The sequence below is a fragment of the Felis catus genome, chromosome B1 (genome assembly GCF_018350175.1).
Source record: "Felis catus isolate Fca126 chromosome B1, F.catus_Fca126_mat1.0, whole genome shotgun sequence".
In the NCBI taxonomy this organism is placed as follows: Eukaryota; Metazoa; Chordata; class Mammalia; order Carnivora; family Felidae; genus Felis; species Felis catus.
The window spans coordinates 123,440,000-123,462,979 of record NC_058371.1 but is presented as its reverse complement, the minus strand read 5'-3'; the positions used below and the strand labels follow the sequence as shown (position 1 = coordinate 123,462,979).

At 33.1% G+C, this 22,980-nt stretch overlaps 1 protein-coding gene and 1 non-coding gene across 5 annotated transcripts in view; both read right to left on the bottom strand.

Annotated features, from left to right (window-relative positions):
- Positions 1–22,980, bottom strand: part of STPG2 (sperm tail PG-rich repeat containing 2) — a 635,506-nt gene that overhangs the window by 439,456 nt on the left and 173,070 nt on the right. The gene's annotated exons all lie outside the window — the stretch shown is intronic.
- Positions 21,517–21,624, bottom strand: LOC111560280. The gene has a single exon (XR_002742038.1). It is a non-coding gene; the product is annotated as a U6 spliceosomal RNA (small nuclear RNA).

Sequence of the window (22,980 nt, the reverse complement as noted above, 5' to 3'; positions counted from 1 at the left end):
CGGGAGTTCGAGCCACGCGTCAGGCTCTGGGCTGATGGCTCAGAGCCTGGAGCCTGTTTCCGATTCTGTGTCTCCCTCTCTCTCTGCCCCTCCCCTGTTCATGCTCTGTCTCTCTCTGTCCCAAAAATAAATAAACGTTGAAAAAAAAATTAAAAAAAAAATGATTGCAGTTCAACTGGCCAAAAAAATCCAAAAAGTAATAAGAATATTTGACGTCATTTGCACTCCCAATTTTATTTCTCAATTTTATGTTTTTCAGCCATCCTGTGAATGTTTTAAATAAATACGACTAAATGCTAAAAGAAAATTCTCTAACTCAGACAGAAGATAAGAATATATTATTTATTTAAAAATCAGATCAAAATTGGGCTCATGGTATAATCCCAAAAGAAAACGACATTATAACACATGGTCAAGCAACTGAAATGAGTCTGATAATGATGACTCAGTAACAAGTAAGATGTTGTACCATTCTGCTAGTAAAATGTGAAAGATAGTTTGTTACTAAAATAGCTTCCTTGAAGTGCCTAATTTACACCTAAAATACTCCAAAGAAATAAAAAGACAATGTTTATCTGTAACATAGAAAGAAAAAACCATAAATCAAATATAAGATTACACAATCTTTCCTTTTTTAATTAAGTTCATTTATTTATTTTGAGAGAGAGAGAGAGAGCATGCACGGGAGGGGCAGAGAGAGAGGGAGAGAGAGAATCCCAAGCAGGCTCTGCACTATCAGCATGGAGCCCATTATGGGCTCAAACTCACAAACTGTAAGTTTATGACCTGAGCAGAAATCAAGAGTGAGACACTTAACCAACTGAGTCACCCCTGTGTCCCAGATTACACAATCTTTCAAGAGATGTAGTCAACTTTATGACAAAGTATCTTTTTGCTATCTAAATGAAAAAATATTGGAGCAGATATGTCTGATTCTGTATTATATTCTATTAACTATCCAATATGAAATAGAGTGTTTTCATGAAGCCATAATTCTATCTACTTAGTATGGCTTAACATGTTCTTACCTCATTGCAGTGGTTTGCACCATTCCCTTTTTTCCAACTTTCCTAAAACATTGAACTTAATAGTTGTTAGATTGTTTTAATAAGTGCTAAGCCTAGACTCTGGGAGGCTAACATATAAATTCTGTACTGATGCTTTTCATGCCAACTTTCCTTCCTAATTTTTTTTCTAATGAAATCTCCTTTCCTGGTTTATCAGTGAGGTCGATTTTAGTTGCATATAACAGAAAAATAAACATAAATTACCTTAAATAATAAAGAAAATTATTGGCTCATATTACTGAAAACTCTAGAGCAATAGTTCTCAACCCTGTCTGCACTTTAAAATAACCTAGGGAGGCTTTTTAAAAATATCCTTGCCTATATCCCAATGCTTCCTCTCCAGAGGTGATGCTACAAGTAATTTTGGGTACCCCACACGTATTATATACATATATGTACATATATATATATGTACATATATGTATGTGTATATATGTATATATATATGTATACATATATATGTATATGTATATATGTATATATATGCATATATATATATGTATATATATACATATATATATGAATTACCATCATATATATAGGATACCAGTTACCAATATATATTATATATGTATATATATATAATGTTATATGTATTTTATTATATTGTATGATATATATTATATATATATTATAAATATTTTTAAATGTTCTCAGATAACTTCCAACGTGTGCACAGGGTTAAATACCACTGCTTTAGAAGAAGGATGAGTTTCAGACATCATTTACACAGGACTTCAATTCTATTTCTCTTTGATTCTCTAAGCCCTATTCTCTTCTATGTGTCAATTCCTTCTGTAGGCAGGCTTTCTTCTTGATAGAATAATGGCTGCAGCCTTATATCCATCTGTTAAACAATTCAGTTGAAGAAGAGAAAGCTACTTTTTTCTTCAACCAGAGAACATAATCCTAGACTATTCTCTTTCCATCTTAGCACCTATTCACTGTGACAAGAGAGAGGATTATGCCAATTATCATAATTAACCTAAATCAAGCAACATAAAATTAATGCAAAAATTTATGTCTGGAACTAATGAAACCTAGAACATTCTAATTGAAGCAGAAGTGTCAATTATCTCTTGCAAATGCCTATATAACTCAGAACACAAATGGAAAACAAGAGAAAAATCACAAATAAATAGTGTCAAAAGTAAACAAAGACCAATGTTGTAGATGTTTGATCTGCAAAAAAGTTACATAACTAGGTAGGAATAATGGAACATTTTAAAAAGCAAAACAAAAACAACCACCTGTGGGTGATATGACTACAAAATCAGTGCCCATAATCTGTTCTTAAGTTACAGTGGATGGTCCCTGAGTATGTACCCATAACTGTATATTTATTCCTATGTGAAAATCGTTAATTGAATGAGACTTAAATTATAGGACATCCTTAGTAATGCATTCCTCACAACAAGTGAAAGAGTCTACATTTTCTATTCATTAAGTAATGGTAGTCAAAATGCTTTAAATCATAAAATATTTATAATAGTCTTGAAGAAAACTGCAAAAAATCATTTTATTATTATTACAATGAAAGAAAAGTTCAACAAACCATTAACAGTTGCTATTGTTAGATGGTAGACTGCATAAACTTTTCTTTTTTCTCCATTTTGTTTTCAAAAACTTTTTCAATTATGTATTTCTCTTATAAATAAAAAAAATTTTATTAGACCAACAAGTTGTCTCAATTACAAAATTAATAGAAATACTAAGAGAAATGAAAACTTGAAACAAATCCTTCACGACATGGATGGAGCTAGAGAGTATCATACTAAGCAAAATAAGTAAGAGAAAGACAAATACCAGATGATTTTGTTCACATGTGGAATTTAGGAAACAAAAAAATGAACATAGGGGAAGGAGAGAGAGAGAGAGAAACCAGGAAACAGACACTTAACTATAGAGAACAAACTGATGGTTACTGGAGGAGAGGTAGGAGGAGGGATGGGTTAAATAGGTGATGGGTATTAAGGTGGGCACTTATGATGAGCACTGGGTATTTGTTGTATATAAGTAATGAATCATGAAATTCTATACCTGAAATTAATATTACACTGTATGTTAACTAACTGGAATATAAATAAGAACTTGGAAAAAAGAAAGAAAGTACATTTTGTCAACTCACTGTCAAAAAAAAATCCTTCATTCAAAAACTTAAACTTCTACATTTCTCTTTTCCAAAAATTCAATGTTTAATCACTAAATCTTTGTGAATGTTCTTTGGGTAAATGTCAACGGTATTGTATTCTAATGTTTATAATACATACTGATATGTTTTCATATAAGGTAACACTACCACAGTTGTTTGATTCACAAAAAAAATTACATAACTAGGTAGGAATAATAGAAACCATCATTTATCCCTTGCTTAATATAATATCCATGGCAAGGCATTTAGTTTTTCGTGAGACTAATGAATTCATGAGACTCATGAATTTAAGTTACAGATTAAATTCTTCAATTATTAAATTGAGAACAACTTGAATGCAATGATCTGTATTCTTATCAAGATGCAGATAATTGCAAATTTTAATTTTTTAAACTTTATTTTAAGAGAGACAGAAACTGCATGAGTGGGGGAGGGGCAGAGAGTGAGAAGGAAAGACAGAATCCCTAGCAGGTTCCCTGCTGCCAGCTCAGAGCCTGAAGAGGGCTGAATCCACAAAACCATGAGATCATGACCTGAGCTGAAACCAGGAATCCGATGCTTAACCAACTGAGCCACCCAGGCATCCCCAGATAAACGGAAATTTTAAAGTTCAGAAAAAGTATGGGGTAGAAGAGAAATGGTGAGCAAAAGCTGGCATTTTTATAACCGAATTACATTTTTACATATTATTCATGTAATGGGAAATAAGAGGAAAGGAGAGAATTACTTTTTAAAGGATGAATCAAGAATTAAAAATAATCTTCATCTTGCTGTGATTCTGCAAAAACAAGCAATATTAAAAGAAACAATAAATATCCACATTGCAAGTTCAAGATTTTAAAATAACTGTCTTTGTTTTAAATAAGTATATATAGAACAAGCAGGAAAAAAAACTTAAAAATATGGAAGAGCTGAATAGCACAATTAACAAATGTCAAGTGATTGACATATCTAGAACACTTACCTAATAACAGCAGAATATACATTCTTTTCAAATATACGTGGAACAGCTACCAAAATATGCCATATGATATTCTATAAAACAAGTCAAATTTTTTTCAGGATTTAAATTATATAGATTGTATTTTTGACTACAGTGAAATAAGCCAGGAATCCAGAAAAAGATAATATCTAGTAAATCCATAAGTGTTTGGAAATTAAACAATACAATTCTAAAAATCCACTGGATATGTGAAAAATTGACATGACTGGAGCCATTTTAAAATGGATACAGAGTGATGACTGCAGAGAAACTGCCTCATTCATCTCTGTTTGAATTGGGCCAAAACCCTTGGATTGGTCAAAACATCGGTTGTTATAAGCAGTTGTAAGAAGTCAGCAGGATAATGGACATCCTGATTACAATACTGGTAGTTGTGGACTTTCTGAAGATACAATCAGTTAGTCAACCAATCTATAACCCAGACTAGTGTAGCTTCTTAACACCCATAGAAAAAGTTTTTTTCTTTTCTTCAAACCATGTAATGGCTCCCCTTCTTTTTTCTCATAAAAAACCCTTGCGTTTGCCCTACAAGAGAAAATACTACTTGGGTTTTTTACCAAAATATGTGCTCCCCAAATTCAAATTCTTTAATACCAAATAAATGCTCATTTGCCTCTCTTTGCGGCTCTTTATTTCCAAGTTGACATGTCAAAGAAAAAATTATAATGGAAGTAAGAGAATATTTTAAAGTAAATGGTAATGAAAATATGATGTATCAAAATCTGTGGAATGCAGCTAACATGGGGCTTACAGGGAACTTTATGGAGAATAACCAAAATCAAAAATCTAAGCATCCAATTAAAATTCTAGGGAAAAAAAAACAGCTTAATTAAACCTAAAGTGGAAAGTTTTTTAAAAGACAGCAAGAGTAATAAATACAAAATATAAAATCAACAAAGTCACAAAATGGTTATTTGAAAAGATCAATAAAATTGATTTTAAAAATCTAGCAAGACTGACCAATCAATATAATGGGGAAAAAAAACAGTGCAGGAAAAAAATAGAAAACTAGTCCCTAAATATACTACAGGAATTTAATATGTTATTAAAAACTATCTCAAAAAATTCTAATCTGAGATGGTTTCACCACTGAATTCCAAGAAATATTTAAGGAAAAATACCAATCCTACACAAATTCAACTGGGAAATAAGAAATGAGGCAATCGTTACTAAATTAATTTATGAGGTAACCATAACCATGATATTAAAGCCTAATAAAATCATTAAAAATAAAACAAATACTAATTTAAGCCATGGATACAGAAGCATAAGTCCTAAAAAAATATATTAGCAAGTAAAGTGTTATAACATATAAAAAGGATATTACATCATAAACAGATGGAGCGATTCAATATATGCAAAAATTAATTTCATATTCAAAAAGTAATCAATGTAATTTACTAAATAAGAGAATAAAGAAGAAATATCATAAATATGCCAATATATGTAAAAAATAATATTCAGTACATATTCCCAATATAAACTCTTAGCAAATAGAAACAGGACTTCTTTAAATGATGAAGACTATTTTTTAATTACTGTTCACATTACACAACATAGTGAAATGCTGAAATGTTCTCCCAGAAACAAAATAAAGATGTTCATTCTCACCAGTTTTATTCAACATTTGCTGGCACCAGTGCCAGTCACTAAAACATGATAATCATCTTCATCATTATCATCATCACCATCAGTGATTGCAAAGTCATTTTCCATAGATTATATGGTTTTGCATGTAAATAATCTGAAGTATACTATAAACTATTAGAATAAATGGGTGAATTTCTCAAAATCAGTGTATATAAGGTCAAGGTATGCATTATATATTCTAAATATTAGAACAAATCATTGGAAAATAAATTTTTTTAAAGATACTTATATTTTAGCACTAAAAAAAAAAAACACAGGAGTTTTAGCTCCAGTAAAAATCGAAAACACATAATCCATCCTGCCTCTCCTGCTGAATCCATCTAAAGACCCTAGACAGAGGCGTCTGGGTAGTTCAGTTGGTCAGGCATCCAACTTGGATTCAGGTCATGATCTCACGATTCGTGAGTTCAGGCCCCACATCGGGCTCTGTGCTAACAGCTCAGAGCCTGGAGCCTGCTTCAGATTCTGTGTCTCCCTCTCTCTCTGCCTCTCCCCTGCTTGCACTCTGTCTCTATCAAAAATGAATAAATGTTAATTTTTTTTTCAAAAATAAATAAAAACCCTAGACAGAATACATAGAGCAGGTAACTAAAAGCTATGAAAACTAAGTAGGTGACTTCCAGTTCCAGACAAAATGGCATAAGCACATTCTACCCTAATCCTGTAAGTTACAACTAAAATCCTGGATCAAATATAGCTATCAGAAGCCCCTAAAGAGCAGAGAAAATAGAGTAGACTAAGATCTTCAGGACTCAAGGGAAGACCTGACAATTAATTCACTTAACTCCCTAAATTTTTTTTCCTCCTATGCATCCTAGCCTAGACACAAGAGTAGCCCACACCCTGGAAATGGCAATTGAAACAGGAAAAAGGAAAGGAAAGGAAAGGAAAGGAAAGGAAAGGAAAGGAAAGGAAAGGAAAGGGAAGGAAAGGGAAGGAAAGGAAAGCAAAGGAAAGCAAAGGGAAAGGGAAAAGGAGAAAAAGAGAAAAGGAAAAAGAAAAGGGAAAGGAAAATAAAAGGGAAGGGATGAGAAAAAGAGAAAAGAGAAGAGAAGAGAAGAGAAGAGAAGAGAAGAGAAGAGAAGAGAAGAGAAGAGAAGAGAAGAGAAGAGAAAGAAAAGGAAAGGAAAGGAAAGGAAAGAAAAGAAAAGAAAAGAAAAGAAAAGAAAAGAAAAGAAAAGAAAAGAAAAGAAAACCAGTCTCAAGAAATGCCTGTTCTGTCTAGCCAAAGAACCAGGAAGAAACCCCTGTAGGACTTTTGACTATAGTCATCCTACTCCATAGAAACACTGCTAAAAAGTCTGCACCCTGCTCCTCCACCACCAGGTGTTGTGGACACTATGGAGCAGAGCCTTATTAACCATGTATGTGCTGTACTAATGAAGTGCACTCTCCCACTCCCCACCTGATGATGCAGAAACTACAGGGCAGAGCCTTGACCCAATTCTACTCTATATTAGCTAAGCATGACAACAAAAAGGTAGCACCTTACCTCCTTCCAGCTAGAGAGTGTCAGGAGAGGAGTAGATTATAGAAAAGAGGAAGCCGAAGAAAGGAATTATTTATATCTGTATATGAAGTTGTTGGTATACCTCCAACTGGCTCATGGGTGAAACCAGAATCAAATTAACAAAGTAAAAGCTCTGAGAACTGAAATGTCATGTGAAATACTGTCCAAGTTTCAAACTGGCCACTGGGTAGCATACAAACAAGATAGAACAAAATAGCAGTACAAAGATTTTAAGTACTAAATTGACATTTGAACTATAGCCCACAAAAATGGTCCAGGATGTGTGCCCTAAACCCAAATAAATTGACTATCTGTTAAAATAGATTTAAGTAGGAACCAGAATTTCATAACATAATACTGCAAATGTCCGGGACACAATCCAACATTACTCATCGTATGAAGGAAAAGAAAATCTCAACTCAAATGAGAAAAAATAATCAAGAGAGGACAACACCAAAATGAAACAAATGCTGGAATTATCTGACAGGGACCTAAAAACAGACATTATACAAAAGTACCAACAAACAATTATAACAGTCTTAAACAAATGGAAAATTAAAAATTCTTAGTATCTAGAGTATACAAAGAAAAACTAAATGACAACTTTAGAATGGAAAATACAATTAACAATTTTTTTTTAATTTTACTAGATGAGCTAAATGGCAGAACGGAGATGACAAAAGAAAGAATCAGTCAACTTAAAGATAGATCAGTAGAAATTATCCAAATGAGAACAGACAGGAAAGAGATTTTAAAAGAATTAACAGAGCCTTAGGGATCTGTGGGAAAATACCAAAAAGTCTAAAATTTATATTGATTCAAAAGGAAAGAAGAAAGAGTATAGGGTTAAAATGTATATATATTTGAAGAAATAATGGCTAAAAATTCCCCCAATTTGACAAAAGATATAAACCCCACAGATTCAAGAACCTCAGACAAGACAAACCTAAGTAAATCTATACCCAGAAACATCAAAATCAAATTGCTGAGAAGTAAAATAAACCAAAAAAAAAAAAAAATCTTGAAATAAATCAGAGAGAAATATACATTACCTTCAGAGGAACATCAATTCAAATAAGAACTGATTTTTCTCATCTGAAAGTCATCCATCTCATTTCCTTTCTGTTCCTCAAATACATCAAGTCTTTTCCTCCTCAGGGCTCTGGTGCTATAAGCTCCTCCTGTCTGAATCAATCTTACTTAGCCTCTTCTCACCATTGGTTTCTCATTTAGAATCTTAATGCCATTTTATCAGGGTAAACTTCTGGGAGCATCAACCCACCCCATATCTCTGTCATTTCTCTCTTTCACAGAACTTGTATATTTCCTTCCTGACTCATAACACCAACAGAAAAAAAAGTCATGTTTATTTAATTTTTTTACTTATGGCCTCCTTTCCCCTCTGCACTAAAATAGTATTTCTATGAAGACAAAGATTTTGCATGTCTTTTCCACCACTATGTTCCTAGCACCTAGAACTGCACATGTTAAACCGTAGTAAGCATATGATAAATGAATGAATGAATGAACGAATGAATGAATGAAAGAACAACTGGATAAGTGCTTGAAATTACACTGATTAGAAAGAAAGGGAGAGCTAATATTGAGTAAAACTTAGTATAAATTAATTATAGGACATTCTAACTCAGTTTTCAAACATGTAATTGTCTTAACATTGTCTGAAAACTTTAAAAAATATAGATACATGAACCCCACTCCACAATTAATAATTAATTATTATTATTAATTCATAATATCTAGAAACGAGGACTTGACATGGGCATTTTTTAAAGCTCTCTAGCTGATTCTATGAAGCTTTCCAAGCCAGGACTGAAAAACACTGGTCTTACTAGTTGGCATATAATTTTGTATCTACTAGCAAATGAAGAAATCCAGTTATAATAATGATCCAACAATTGTAAAGAGGAAAGGGGTACCTTTATAATAAAGTTTGAAAGACCTAATAGCTTCCAATAATAACTGTTTTGGCAAAATAAATTCACACTAGTATGTACCTTCCAAGAATATTGGCAACACAACAGATATTTTTAAATGATGTTAAAAATAACCTTCATCCTAAGAGAATTTGAGCAATTTAAGCTTCAGTGAAAATCCAGATAGGCATGACAAAAACAGAAACACGAAATGAAAGAGAATAAATAGCTGCCCTGGGAAGTTAACAAATTTGTCTTTTCTTCTTCATCTCTCTCATCCACTAAATTAATTAACTTTAAGAGCCCACTGAAAGTTTACTTCCTTCAAAAATTTTGTCTGCCTAACTTTATCACTTGAGTTGTGTTTTACCATACTTAACATACTATCTGTCTCTAATTAGAGCAAATGAAGAAGTTACAAGAATTAATTATATTTGGATGCATTAAAATAAAAAAATACCAATTAGAATCTAAGTGGAAATGTCAGACAGGCAGTTGAACATATATCTGAGGTCAAGGCAGACATAAGTAACCCACTGTGTCCTTGAATTATAGAACAGCTACTACTCTTTGATATTTGTAACGATGGGACTATAGTTTTAAACTCTCAATTAAGATTATAATGCATATAAAAGGTAATTCCAAGTGTTTACTATTCTCAAGCATGACTAATATTGGACCATAAACCTACACATGATGGATTAAATAATAATCCTCATTCAATATAGGGGCATCATCGTGTTTTTAAATGTAACAAATACCAGACAGAATCAATGGATTTCAAATTTTAAAACGTTTAGTGCATACACAAACCCCATATTTTTCTATACAACTTCATGCTAAGTTTGAAATTTAAGTCTGAATATTTTAAATTTAATAGGCAAATTTAAATGAACAAGTTGAACACAAATTTTAACATTTACAATAATATAATTTTTAGGTTTGCTTCCTGATTTGTGTTTATTTTAATCAAAAATAACAAAATTATAATTGCAAATCCTGAGTATATTGAAGCTCAAATCAACTATACTTTAGAACAGTTACTAAAAATAAATCCCCCAAATTTATAACAGTTATAACATCTGGATCTACACATGAAAGATAATTCATTGAAATGATTTATCTAAGCCTAAATATAAATAATAATTGATACCAACAAACAAGAAAACCTCCCCCTGTATGGTTATTTTCACAGTAATCTCTATCTGAGAGCAACTTCTTATCTCAAGCTAAACTGATGCTCATCATATATTCCTTGAAATTATATTTAGGGCAAACACAACTAAACTGATGATTCTCTGAAGCCCAATTAGAACCACTGAAATGGTGGTTCGCCAACCCAATGGAAAAAAAATTAGCACCCTATACTAAGTTAAAGAAAGTAAAATGGGATACGTTAGCAAGAAAATAAAGTGCTAGGTCAAGTAAGGATTTTGTAAATAGAACAAATTGAGAAAATCTGAACACACAATGAACACTGGAAAACAATGACCTTCATATATTCTATTTTTATGTAAACTTAACTTATTTCACCCAACTAAGAAAAATTCAAAACGTAGTGAGTGGAAAGTTTAGATACATGGCAGCATTTGAAAATAAATAAAATAAATTTAATATTTATAAAGTATATTCTAGGGTGCCTGGCAGGCTCAGTCAATGGAGTACGCAACTCTTGGTCTCAGCATCATGAGTTCAAGTCTCACGTTAGGCATGAAGCCTACTTAAAAAAAAAAATTGTTAAACAATAAACCTTTAAAAAATAAAATAAATAAAATTATATTCATACAAGGTATATTGATACAGAGGATAAAATAACCTCCAATAGCCTTGGCTTTCAGAAAACATAGGCACAAAAACACAACTAAACTACATGCAAGGTATAACATAAAAGATAAGTACATTTTCTCACCTTTCTCTTTTTTCAACTTTTATGCAGACAATACCAAATGTTTCTTTTAGACTATGTATCAATTTGATAAGGATTTCATTTCCTTTTTAGGTTCATTAGATTTTTCATAATTACATTATTCTTCCCTTGAGATAAGTACTGCTCATAAGAGAAAAGAGAATCTTCTCATTTATATTCTTCCTTAAATGTCTATATGCTGAGAACCTAGTATGTACCCAGTATGATATAAAACCAGGAAGGACAACAATGAAACAATATCTACCTTTAAGAAATTAATAATCTGTTTAAAGTTAAGACAAATGAAAACCAACCTCATAGTAATGGTCTTAAATAAATGTGTGACACTGGTCCAAATTAAAATAAGATTTTAAAAAAGTATTCTTGACTAATGATATTCATAAAAGGCTTACTATAAAGAAGACTGAGAAAAAAATTACCAACCTCCTATTTTATGTCCATATTTTCTGTCAAAAAATAGCTTTCCTACTGAAACTAAAAATTCGTATATTGGTTCATAAGAATAGATTTCAAAATGCTTAAAAGTAATTATCAGAGATAATCAGTCTGTTCCAAATTAAGTTAAATCTGCAACTCCTGATGAATTCTATCTCGTGATATTGAGAGAGCCTGCAGATAAAATAGTGTGTATTATTTAAAAAAAATTTTTTTTCAACGTTTTTATTTATTTTTGGGACAGAGAGAGACAGAGCATGAACGGGGGAGGGGCAGAGAAAGAGGGAGACACAGAATTGGAAACAGGCTCCAGGCTCCGAGCCATCAGCCCAGAGCCTGACGCGGGGCTCGAACTCACGGACCGCGAGATCGTGACCTGGCTGAAGTCGGACGCTTAACCGACTGCGCCACCCAGGCGCCCCAAAATAGTGTGTATTATTAATTCATTCAGGAGAACTCTAGAGATATCACAAAGTGATGATGTGTCATTCCTTCCACATACACACACAAAAAGTTGATCACATGCTGATCCATAGAGAAAGCCTTTGTTTAATTTTGAAATAATTGAGTATAGGGGCGCCTGGGTGGCGCAGTCGGTTAGGCGTCCGACTTCAGCCAGGTCACGATCTCGCGGTCCGGGAGTTCGAGCCCCGCGACAGGCTCTGGGCTGATGGCTCAGAGCCTGGAGCCTGTTTCCGACGCTGTGTCTCCCTCTCTCTCTGCCCCTACCCCGTTCATGCTCTGTCTCTCTCTGTCCCAAAAATAAATAAACGTTGGAAAAAAAAAATTAAAAAAAAAAAAGGATGGAACTCTGGCTATATGATTATCAGAAAAAGTATTCTTAAAAAAAAAAAAATAATAATAATAATAATTGAGTATATTCTATTTTTCATTAATGGAAGCAAGTTTAAAATAATAACAAGTAATTAGAAATTAGTACTCTTCTAAACAGATCAAATTTAAAATATGAATTAATACTTTAAGCTAAGTGAAAATTAAAAACAATATAAAATGTGTGGCATATAACTAAGCAATATATGAAGGAAATTTATTGCCTATATATATGTGTATATATATATATATACATATATATATACACATATATATACATATGTGTATATATATATATACACATATATATACATATATATATATACACATATATATATATAATCAAAAAGTAACTGAAAATCACTGAGCTTCCATTTCAAGACACTAGAAAAAGAAATACAAATCAAACCTAAGGAAAGCACAAAGAAAAATTATAAAGATAATCAATGAAATAGAAAATACAGAGAACAGAGTATTAGAACAGAGAAAATCAACAAAGTCAGAAGTTTTTCTTTAAAAAAATGATTACAAATATTGATAAACCTTTAATAGGATTTATTACAGAAAAAAAGGAAGGAAGCGAGAGGGGAAAATACAAATTACCAATATCAAGGGGAAAGGAAGGAGCATCATTATAAATCCTACAGATAAAAAAGAAGGCAATATTATGATTAAGCAAATATATTTGACAATATAGAAGAAATGGATATATTTCTCTAAAAGTTGAATTAATAAAAGTAACCAAAAGAAGAAATATAAAATATACATAGCCCAAAATCTATTAAGGTGTTCAAAAATAGGATTATTATTATTCAGGTATGTCAAGGTAAACAGATTGAGAGCCGACCACCATTGAAAACAAAGTCTGTTATACGCACAGATCCCAATTCCACAGGAGGTCACACAAAGAAGCACCAAGTTTGGTGGGGAGGCAGGAAGGGGAAAATATGGATGAGAGTTTTTACTGTGTTTTCCACTAGTAGGAATGGTGACAAAGGATATGCAGGTTTAGGATTGGCTAGTTTGAGTAATTTCAGAAGACTCAGGGGCTTAGGGGGCTGTCCCTTATTGTCTGGTACCTGTCCCTGGGTGATTAAAGCAGGAGAATAATGGCCCCTATTGGCCTCCATAAAGAAGGCGGTTGGTGGTGAGCTCTCTGGATTGGTAAATTTGCATAAGAAAGGAAATTTGGAGGAGAGTCATTCTGGGCTAATCCTGGAAGGGGCAGTTTCTCCAAGGTCCCCAGAGGCCAAATCATCAGAAACATAGGGTTAATAGATAAGGGAATTGAATCCTTTCTTTAAAACCTTCCCACAAGTAAAATCTCAGGTCTAGAAAGCTTTAACAGGGAATCCTTACAAACATTTAAGAAAGAGTAAGTCAATCTTGCAAAAAATAAACTATTCTCTCTTTGAGAGACTAGGAAGAAAAAGAACACTCTCTTTGAAGAATCCAGTATAACCTTGACTCAAAATCCTAAGGTCATTACAAGAAATTGTCTTCCCTGCCAATAATTCTTTCACCAATACTGCCCTCCTTAGACTTAGAGAATGGCTTATTTACTGTTATGGTATTCTAGACATTATTTATGATCAAGGAACTCATTTCGCAGTAAAAGAAATGTAGCATCGGGCTTGTGCTCACACAATTCACTAGGTCTAACATACTCTCAGCACTTAAAATCATCTGACCTAAAAGAACATCAGAAGGGCTTGTTGAAAACTCAATTAAGGTACCTGCCAGTTGAGAGACAAGACCTTGAGAGCACACATGGTGGGGGTGCCGGGGTGGCTCAGTCGGTTGAGCGTCCTACTTCCCCTCAGGTCGTGATCTCGAGGTTTCTGCGTTTGAGCCCCGAGTCGGGCTGTGTGCTGACAGCTCAGAGCCTGGAGCCTGCTTCAGATTCTGCATCTCCTTTATTCTTTGCCCCTCCCCCCACCTTGTGCTCTATCTCTCTCTGTCTCTCAAAATTAAATAAATGTTAAAAAAAAATTTTTTTAACATACATGGTGCTAAGATACAATATATATCAAGTACCTCTTCTCATTATTTCACTAATAACATGCAAAATGTTTGCCTCCTGTCTCCATAACTTTGAGCTCTACTTATCTATAAGTCTTGCTTCTCAAGAGAGGAATGTTTCCATTAGAGACACAACTGTGATTGTACAAGTTGAAAGCTCAGTGTCAACTAGCATTTGGGGATACTGATGCTACTGAAACGAGGTAGAGTTTATTGACTGGAGTGATTTGTCACAATTAACAAATGGAATCTGGGTTGCTAATACACAGTGAGGACAGGAAAAACTTTATCAGGGCATTCTCTGCAATTCTTCTAATACTTCTATTTCCAATGTAAGATTGTTAGAAAGCACATCAACCAAAAAAAGGAAGAGTCGTTAAGGATTCACATCCTTCAAAAATGAAAGTTTGGTCTTCTATTAGGTAAAGAACCCTAAACAACTGACACTCTTCTTGAGAGCAAAGGAAAAAGTCAGAGAGTAATAGAAGGAAGTCAGAAATATCATCTGCAGCCTTGGGACTATTTAAAAAATAAGGACTGTGGCAGCTCTTCAGATAAATTTCCTTCACTCTCTGCTTCTCTCCCTTGTATGTGTCTATGTGTTAACTATTTTAATCTTCCTTCTTCTCTTTCTCCCTTTTATTTTCTAAAAGTTTTATAAGTTAACAAAGTATGATTTAGTATTTATGTAACAATCAAACTGCACATTAACACTGTATAACAGCATTTAGATAACAAAATATTTAGATGGACTATGACTAAATTTGGCCAAAAATGAAGATAAACACAGTTGGAAACTTGTATCTCCTCATGTTGGAGAGTGAGAAAACTTATGTTATACAAGGCATAGTTGTTTGTATTAGGCAGAAACACAGAGTTGTTTGGAATATCATGTGGAAATTCAAACATGAGTAGAAAGACACATATGGATGCTAAGTGGTCTAAGGGGTGAAAGGTACCAGATTTTAAGCAATTTATTATCTCAGCTCAAAACCTGAGAATCTTCAAACCATATTTGTTCTTTGTCAGATGGCTCTTTGCTGGGTTTGCCAACAGGAGGTACTAGAGGATACTGGAAAGGCTGACGAAAGAAGGGATTTCTTCCTAGGCATCTGCTTCTTCATCTCGCCCACAAACGGCGAGACCATGACCCCAGCCGAAGTTGGGGGCTTAACTGACTGAGCCACCCAGGGACCCCTGTTGTTCATTTTATTTATTTATTAAGTAGGCTCCAACGCAGGGCTTGAACTCATGACCCTGAGATTAAGACCTGAATCAAGATGCACCTATGCACCGGAGCCACCCAGCACCCCAACTATTGTTCATTTTAAATAAACATGACACCTTCAAAGTTAGGACAGATTTCATTCTCAAAACACATGAAAGTGCAAAAATTTTTTAGCAACTGAAGAGTAAAGATAAAATCTTTTCTTCATGAAGCTATTATTTACTTCTGAGATCTATGTAGGGTAATCAAAAATAGCTAAAACTATAGAAAAGCATTCTTCTCATAATCTGTGTAAGTACTGGTAGGTAACTGCACCCAATCAAAATGCAGGCCACTAGAATCTGGCTTATCCCAGCGAATCTGGCTCAGCAGTTGCCTTCGCTATCCTTTCTCTGCTTTGATGAAGATGGCATCCAGCAGCACTTGTTCTTGCTGTTTGCATATCAAACCCATTTTGTGAACTAATGAAGTTACACAATTAAGTGAAAGTTATAAAGACTTCAAAATGTAATGTAACTCAAGGAAGTATCTAAGTGTACTCTGACCAACTCACTTTCCATGATTTCAGAAATCATGCGCCTAAAATCCTTTGCTTGCATTAATGGGCCTATATTCAGAAAACTCATTTTCATGTGCTTTCCTTCACCAATGGTTAGGTGAATGATAAGATACCAATAAGCAAACTAACCAACAAAATAAAGTCTAAAAACTATGCAAAAATTAAAACACTTTCTATATATATTCCAATGAGAAATTACAAAACAGCCTGAGAGTAATACAGATTTAGTCAGAAGAACTTTAATTCTTGTGAAATAGTTCAGCTGAAATCACTTCTGATATATTTTTACTATCTTTAGGGTCCCACGGGTCTGATTTTACTTGTGAGTTCCTGAAACACTAGCACCAGCTAAGCTATGCCTCCTCTTCAGAGGGCTAAATCCCAGCAACTAAAGGTCTCTCCAACTTTTCAAGTTTTAATAATTCTACCCATTCCCTTTGTCCCCCAAGCCCTAAACATGGTGGCACTGATTGCCTGTGTTACTATGTCCAAGATACTTTAGCATTCCCTCTTTGTCTTTTTAGTTCTCCAATATACACGATTCCTTATATTCTCTATCTCAAAATAACTAGTGAGGTTCAATGTTCTGACCAGGGCCTGACTGATATAGCGCCTCTCTGCCTAAATACACCTTTACAACTTTTCTATCTGCAGCAGCCACCCAGTGTGAGGGAAGGAGGGTGTTACTCTAGCACATTTCCAGACTCTCAGATATTAAGAGGAATTCATGCTTTATCATCTCTTGGATTTCTTTTTTAATAACTTTTTATTTATTTATTCATTCTGAGTGAGAGAAAGAGCAAGGGGACATGTGAGGGGGGCGGTGCAGAGAGACAGAGGAGAGAGAGAATTCCAAGCAGGCTCCATGCTGTGCTGTTAGCGCAGAGCCCAGTGAGGGGCTGCAACCTGTAAAATCATGACCTGAGCCAAAATCAAAAGTCAGAGGCTTAGCTGACTGAACTACCCAGGTGCCCCTCATCTCTGGGATTTCTTAACTTCAGTCTCCATTTATCCACCATTACTACCCAACCCTCAATCTTACCAGAGTTCACAAAGAATGTGGAGGAGCATAAAACAAGCCTCACATTCAAATATCAACTCCATTGCTTTGCTGTCTTTCTCGATTCTTGCATATTCTTCCACTTCAGGGGAGGCTTTCTCATTCAGTATAGCAAGAAGCTTCCCTTATTCTACAACTTTCCTATTATCTTTCCTGTAGTAAAATTATTGGATTTCTGCTATCACCATGAGGAGAATATGCCCCAGCTATCCTGCTGGTCCCAGTCAAATGGCAGCATGCAGTAGACTTTCCCCCAGAAAACCTGCAGCCTGAAGTAAGCTTCCCTACCTGAACTGCAAACTTACACGTAATAAATGTCTTTCATGTTATGCTACTAAGATTTTGAGTATATTATTCAGAAATAGCTAATTAATACAGAAGTTGGAACTCTTGGCCAACCTCTAGTTCTACAATATTTAAAGGAAAGTTGAAATTAGGAAACACTTTAGAAATAACGTGGAAACTTCTTTTCATTTTATTAAGCCATGGTCCCCACAATTGCTGTCTCTGAAGTAAACTTCAAGAAATGTTTCCTAAGTCAAAAACTCAACATTTATTCCCTTTTCATTCCTGACATAGTAATACCATGCAAGACAGAGGTGCCTCAGGTGGAAGAAGGCAAATTTCACTTTCAAAAAAGTGTTAAAAAGAAAAAGACATTACCATATTTCAATATATACTCTTCATTAATATTACAGAATGATGAAAAAAGAGCATAGGCTTTGGAATAGGACTGACTTAGCTTTGAGCCATAACCCTGCCATTTACAATCTTTATAACTAACTTATTCATAGGTTACTAACGCAATGAAATAAGTGTTAGAAGCAATAATACACTTACTTCTTACTTTGATCCTATTGGGCTATCCCTATTTAATTTACTATCCTTATTTAATGTTTGAGGAAACTGAGATTTAAAGAAGTTGCCTAAGCTCATTCATCTACAAGGGGGAGTAAAAATTTTTAAAAGCATTTCTCTGATTCCAAAGCTTTTGCTCTTAAACTTTAACCTGTTTAGGGATGGTAATCAAAATATTTAACAACTTAAATTATTATAAATTAAAAAATATATAAATCACAATTTATTTTTAATATTCTCTTCATTCTCAACTCTCTGTATTCTAGGTCTGTTTATCAAGTAATTAAAGCTATAGTGCAAACTGCTCACCAAAAAATTCTAACAAATTCAGGTCATTTCTTAATTTTTAGAAAAAATTGCTCTAATTTTTTGTGACTCTTTGATACCAGTTGTCATTAGGCAAAGGATGCCCCTTTATGAGGCATGAAGAGATCTAAGAAAGCATATCAAATTCTTCCAATGACTTTCCTACTAAATGATAGTCATAGTTAATTTTTAGTCTCTCAATAACTAGAGGAAAGTTATTAAGTTCAATATTGTTCATAATACTGAATTCTCTATCAGTTTCTGGAAGGCAGAAATTACTTTTTTTTTTAGAAAAATTTCTATTCCTTATAATAATGTCTGAGATCTTTACAGTCTCATCTCTTTTGTTTTAAATCATAAAAGTAATTTATTATACTGTCATATTTATTTCATGTAAGCCTAATTCTTTAAGCCAGAGAAGAGTAGCGCAAAAAGACTGAACTCTATTACTAAACTGCCCCGTTTGAATTCTGACTCTGTCATTTAAACTTTAAACTTGTGCCGCAGTTTCCTCATTTTTCAAAATGACCATAATTATAGTGCTCAAATGAGTTACTATACATTTGGAATGGTGCCTAGTACAGAAGAAGCATTAGCACTTATTTTTATTAATAAAATTAATTTAGTTAACATCTGTGACAGATTTCTTTTGTTGTTGTTGTTGTTGTTGTTGTTGTTGTTGTTGTTTTTAACAATTCATGTCATTAAATGAATATAAAACGTAACAGATTCTCAGTGGTGATTCCCCTAACATACACTCAAAACCAAAAAGTCCAACACTGGTAACTTCTCACAAATCCTCTGGTGATTTCATTCTGCATTTCACTCCTAACCTGCATAGTGTTTTGCCCTTTGGAGCTGTAACTGTATTAATGACTCTTCTTTGAGAGGACCCACTATGAGAGAGTCTTAGGCTTTGTTTCATTCCCTAGAGGCCTCTAAGGCTGTAACAATTAAAATTCAAAGTCATCTAGTTGTTTGGCAAATGTCCTCAGGGTAAAAGTGAACTTCACTGCCACTCTGGGTCCCTCCTAAATTTAGCCTTTAGCCTGTGTACTCATTTCTTTCTAATTCTTGGAAGCACTCATGAAAAATTCTGTTTCTATTTTATCTAGAATTTTGCTTGTTTGCAGAGAATAGGTCAGTCCAGGAACCAGTACATCATAATGCTATTCCAAACACATACTCACCATTAACTCATGAGTACTCTTTTTATTTTTATTTTATTATTATTTTAAAATAATACATTCACAGCATAATAAAAATCAAATCATGGATGAGTCTAAAATAAACAGTAAAATTGTCCTCCTTGACCTCTCCCTGTTCTATTCCCAGAAATAATTTAACAGTAATTGGGTTTCTTAGAGGTTGGGATTTTTTATTATTATTTACCACTACAAACTTAATATAAGGACTTATACTGAAATTTGTCAACTTTTGACATCTGTTGACTCTGCACACTATAAGAAATTTAGCATATTTTACTGCCTCCCAAACTTTTACCTCTTTCTTTTATTATTATTGATATTAAGTTTTCTAATATTTAGTCTTTTATTTTTATTGATATTAAAATTTAATTGATATTAAGTTTTCTAATATTTACATTTTACATTATAACTAAGATCTCTGCAATTTGTATAGATTGATCTAAAACCAATCAGTATTAAAACAGAAATTAGAATATCATATTTATTGCTTATCAAACCAACTAGTATGGCCAAACACAAAAAGAAGCAAATAAAATTCTGTCACCAAATCCCTGACTCTTGAAGATGATCCATGAATGAGCTAAAAATGCCTTCTTTATTAATTTGTTTTCACTTTATTTCATCCAGGAATTGCTTAGTTTCTATTCTTCTCTAGGTTTATATCACTCTTCTCTCATTTCTCTCCTTATATTTTGCTGGAACATCTTTATACATGGAAATGTAGAGGTACTACACTTTCCAGGCTCTTGTGTGTCAGAACATTATTTTCTTGATTCACTTAATTGGATTTATATTGGATAAAGTCAGAATTCTACATCCAAAATTATTTCCTCTCAGAAATCCATCATTTTCTAGCTCTGAAATATTGCTAATACTACTGGGATAGTGTTTGATATCAGTATGTTTCTCATCCCTCTGCAGGTGACCCACTTACTTTTCTCTGTGGAAGATTCCAAGATATTTTATTTCTAGTCTTCTGAAAATGCAAAACCATGTGAAAATGATTTTTGACTTTTAAAATTCATCCTTCCTGGTATTTTGTTGACTTCTTCTTATTGAAGACTGGTGTCTTTATTCAGCTTAGGAAACCTTCTGTTGTTTTTGTTGTTGTTGTTGTTGTTGTTGTTTGTTTTTTTTTTCTTTCTTTCTTTCTTTTTTTTTTTTTTTTACCATCAAATGGTCCTAACTACTATCTTAGCATTCCACTTTTGGAATGCCTAATAAACAGATGTTTGGTTTGTTTCTAGCTTCCATTTATCATATATTCACTCTGTCTTTTTATATTAAACTAATATTATGTTGTAGTTAAAAATAACTTATTTTACTGCGACCATGTAAAAAGAAAAGAGATATATGTTCATGCCTTTCATATGAAAGCAGAAGCCTGAGTTTTTAAATATTCTTATGTGAAACTTATATAAAATTTTGAAAATCAAACAATGTGTCCTTTAAGATTGCAGTATATCCTTATATATAAATTTTAAATATGTAGGAGGTAAATTGTCTAATTTTTTTTTAAATATGGAATGCTTCAGGGATGCCTGGGTAACTAAGTCAGTTAAGCGTTCAACTTTGGCTCAGGTCATCATCTCATAGTTCGTGGGTTTCAGACCCACATTGGGCTCTGTGCTGACAGCTCAGAGCCTGGAGCCTGCTTCAGATTCTATGTCTTCTGCCCCACCCCACCCCCAATCTGCCCCTCTCCCACTTGTGTTCTCTCTCTCTCAAAAATAAATAAAAATAAACTTAAATAAATAAATAATAAATAAAATATGGAACACTTCACATATTTGCATGTCAGTCTTGTGCAGGGGGCCATGCTAATCTTCTCTGTGTCATTCCAATTTTAATTGTTATACTGCCGAAGTGAGCACTGTAATATTTTTATTTGAAAGGAAAATTATAAAACTAATCCCATTATTTCATAAATTTAAGATCAATTTTGATATGAAATTAATAATTTGGATTCTCATTACATATATATTATACACCCACAGGTTTGAAGAGTATCTCATTTGCAGAAGAGTTTCAAAAGCTAAAATATTCTATGTGATTAAACTATTCTGCTACTTGGGTAAGCAAAGTCCCACCCAATACTTTCCATTGCAAGTATGTCATCTCAAAAAATAAAAATACAAAAACAGAAGTTTCAAGATCCAGTGAGAGACCAAGGTAAAAGAGAAAAATGTAAATTAGATAACAGCAATTGGTAAGTAACTAATCTTTCTTTAGGGCACATCACCATCTTTTTTTACTACAAGCAAATTTAGCACATACATATGCATTCCTAGGGGCACCTTCAGAGATTTGAATTTTTTTCCTAGTAACTATAATATTATGATAGAAATAACTATGAATCCACTAAATATTCCTATGCTTGAAAGCTTTAAACTAGTAATAAATTACTTCTGACATACCTCACAGTGGATCCTACAATGTGTACAATGACTCACTTGAGAAACAACACAACCATAAAATTGCTCAAGATAAAGAAATGATCTATTAAAACAACACATTTATTTAACAATTATGAGAATCTCTTACATGTCAAGAAAACTGACGGATGATTTTAAACTGTCTTTTGAACTTATAGGTACAAAAACATCATAGAACCTGATGTCAATTTTGACCCGATCTCCTACATTCAGTCAACCAATGTCTCAGAAAAAAATAAGTCTATTCCTGATGCCTCTCACCAAATTAGTCTAATTTGTATGATTTTTTAGACTTTACAACTGTATTAATTTAACGAGTTAATCAACTCTTGGCACTGTGAACCTACTATAATTTTATTTCAGCAAGCAATACTATTTCTCAAATTTTAAAACCTGGTTGATGAGCTTGTTTCGATAATTTGTTATTAAGAATATCTTATAATGACAGTCTAATTTCTATATAGATTTATTTTAGCAATATCTATACATAGAAGTCTAACTTTTTAACTGCAAATTTCAAAATGTACTTTTAGTAAAATCAATCTGGATGAAACAGTCAAGTATTCATGTTTAAATGTCATCTGCTTTATGTATTTCAATTTATTCAATACTAGCTTTTTATAAAAAATGGAAATTTAGTTAGAAAAAAATCATAAAACACAAAATACAGATTAACATGGATTTAAAAAATCACTATAGAGTCTTAGGTTTCAAGATTGACTCAAATTTAAAAGAAAAAATTTACACTTATAAGTAAACTGTTTTGAACCTTAAGTAGGCCTTCCACTTCATATA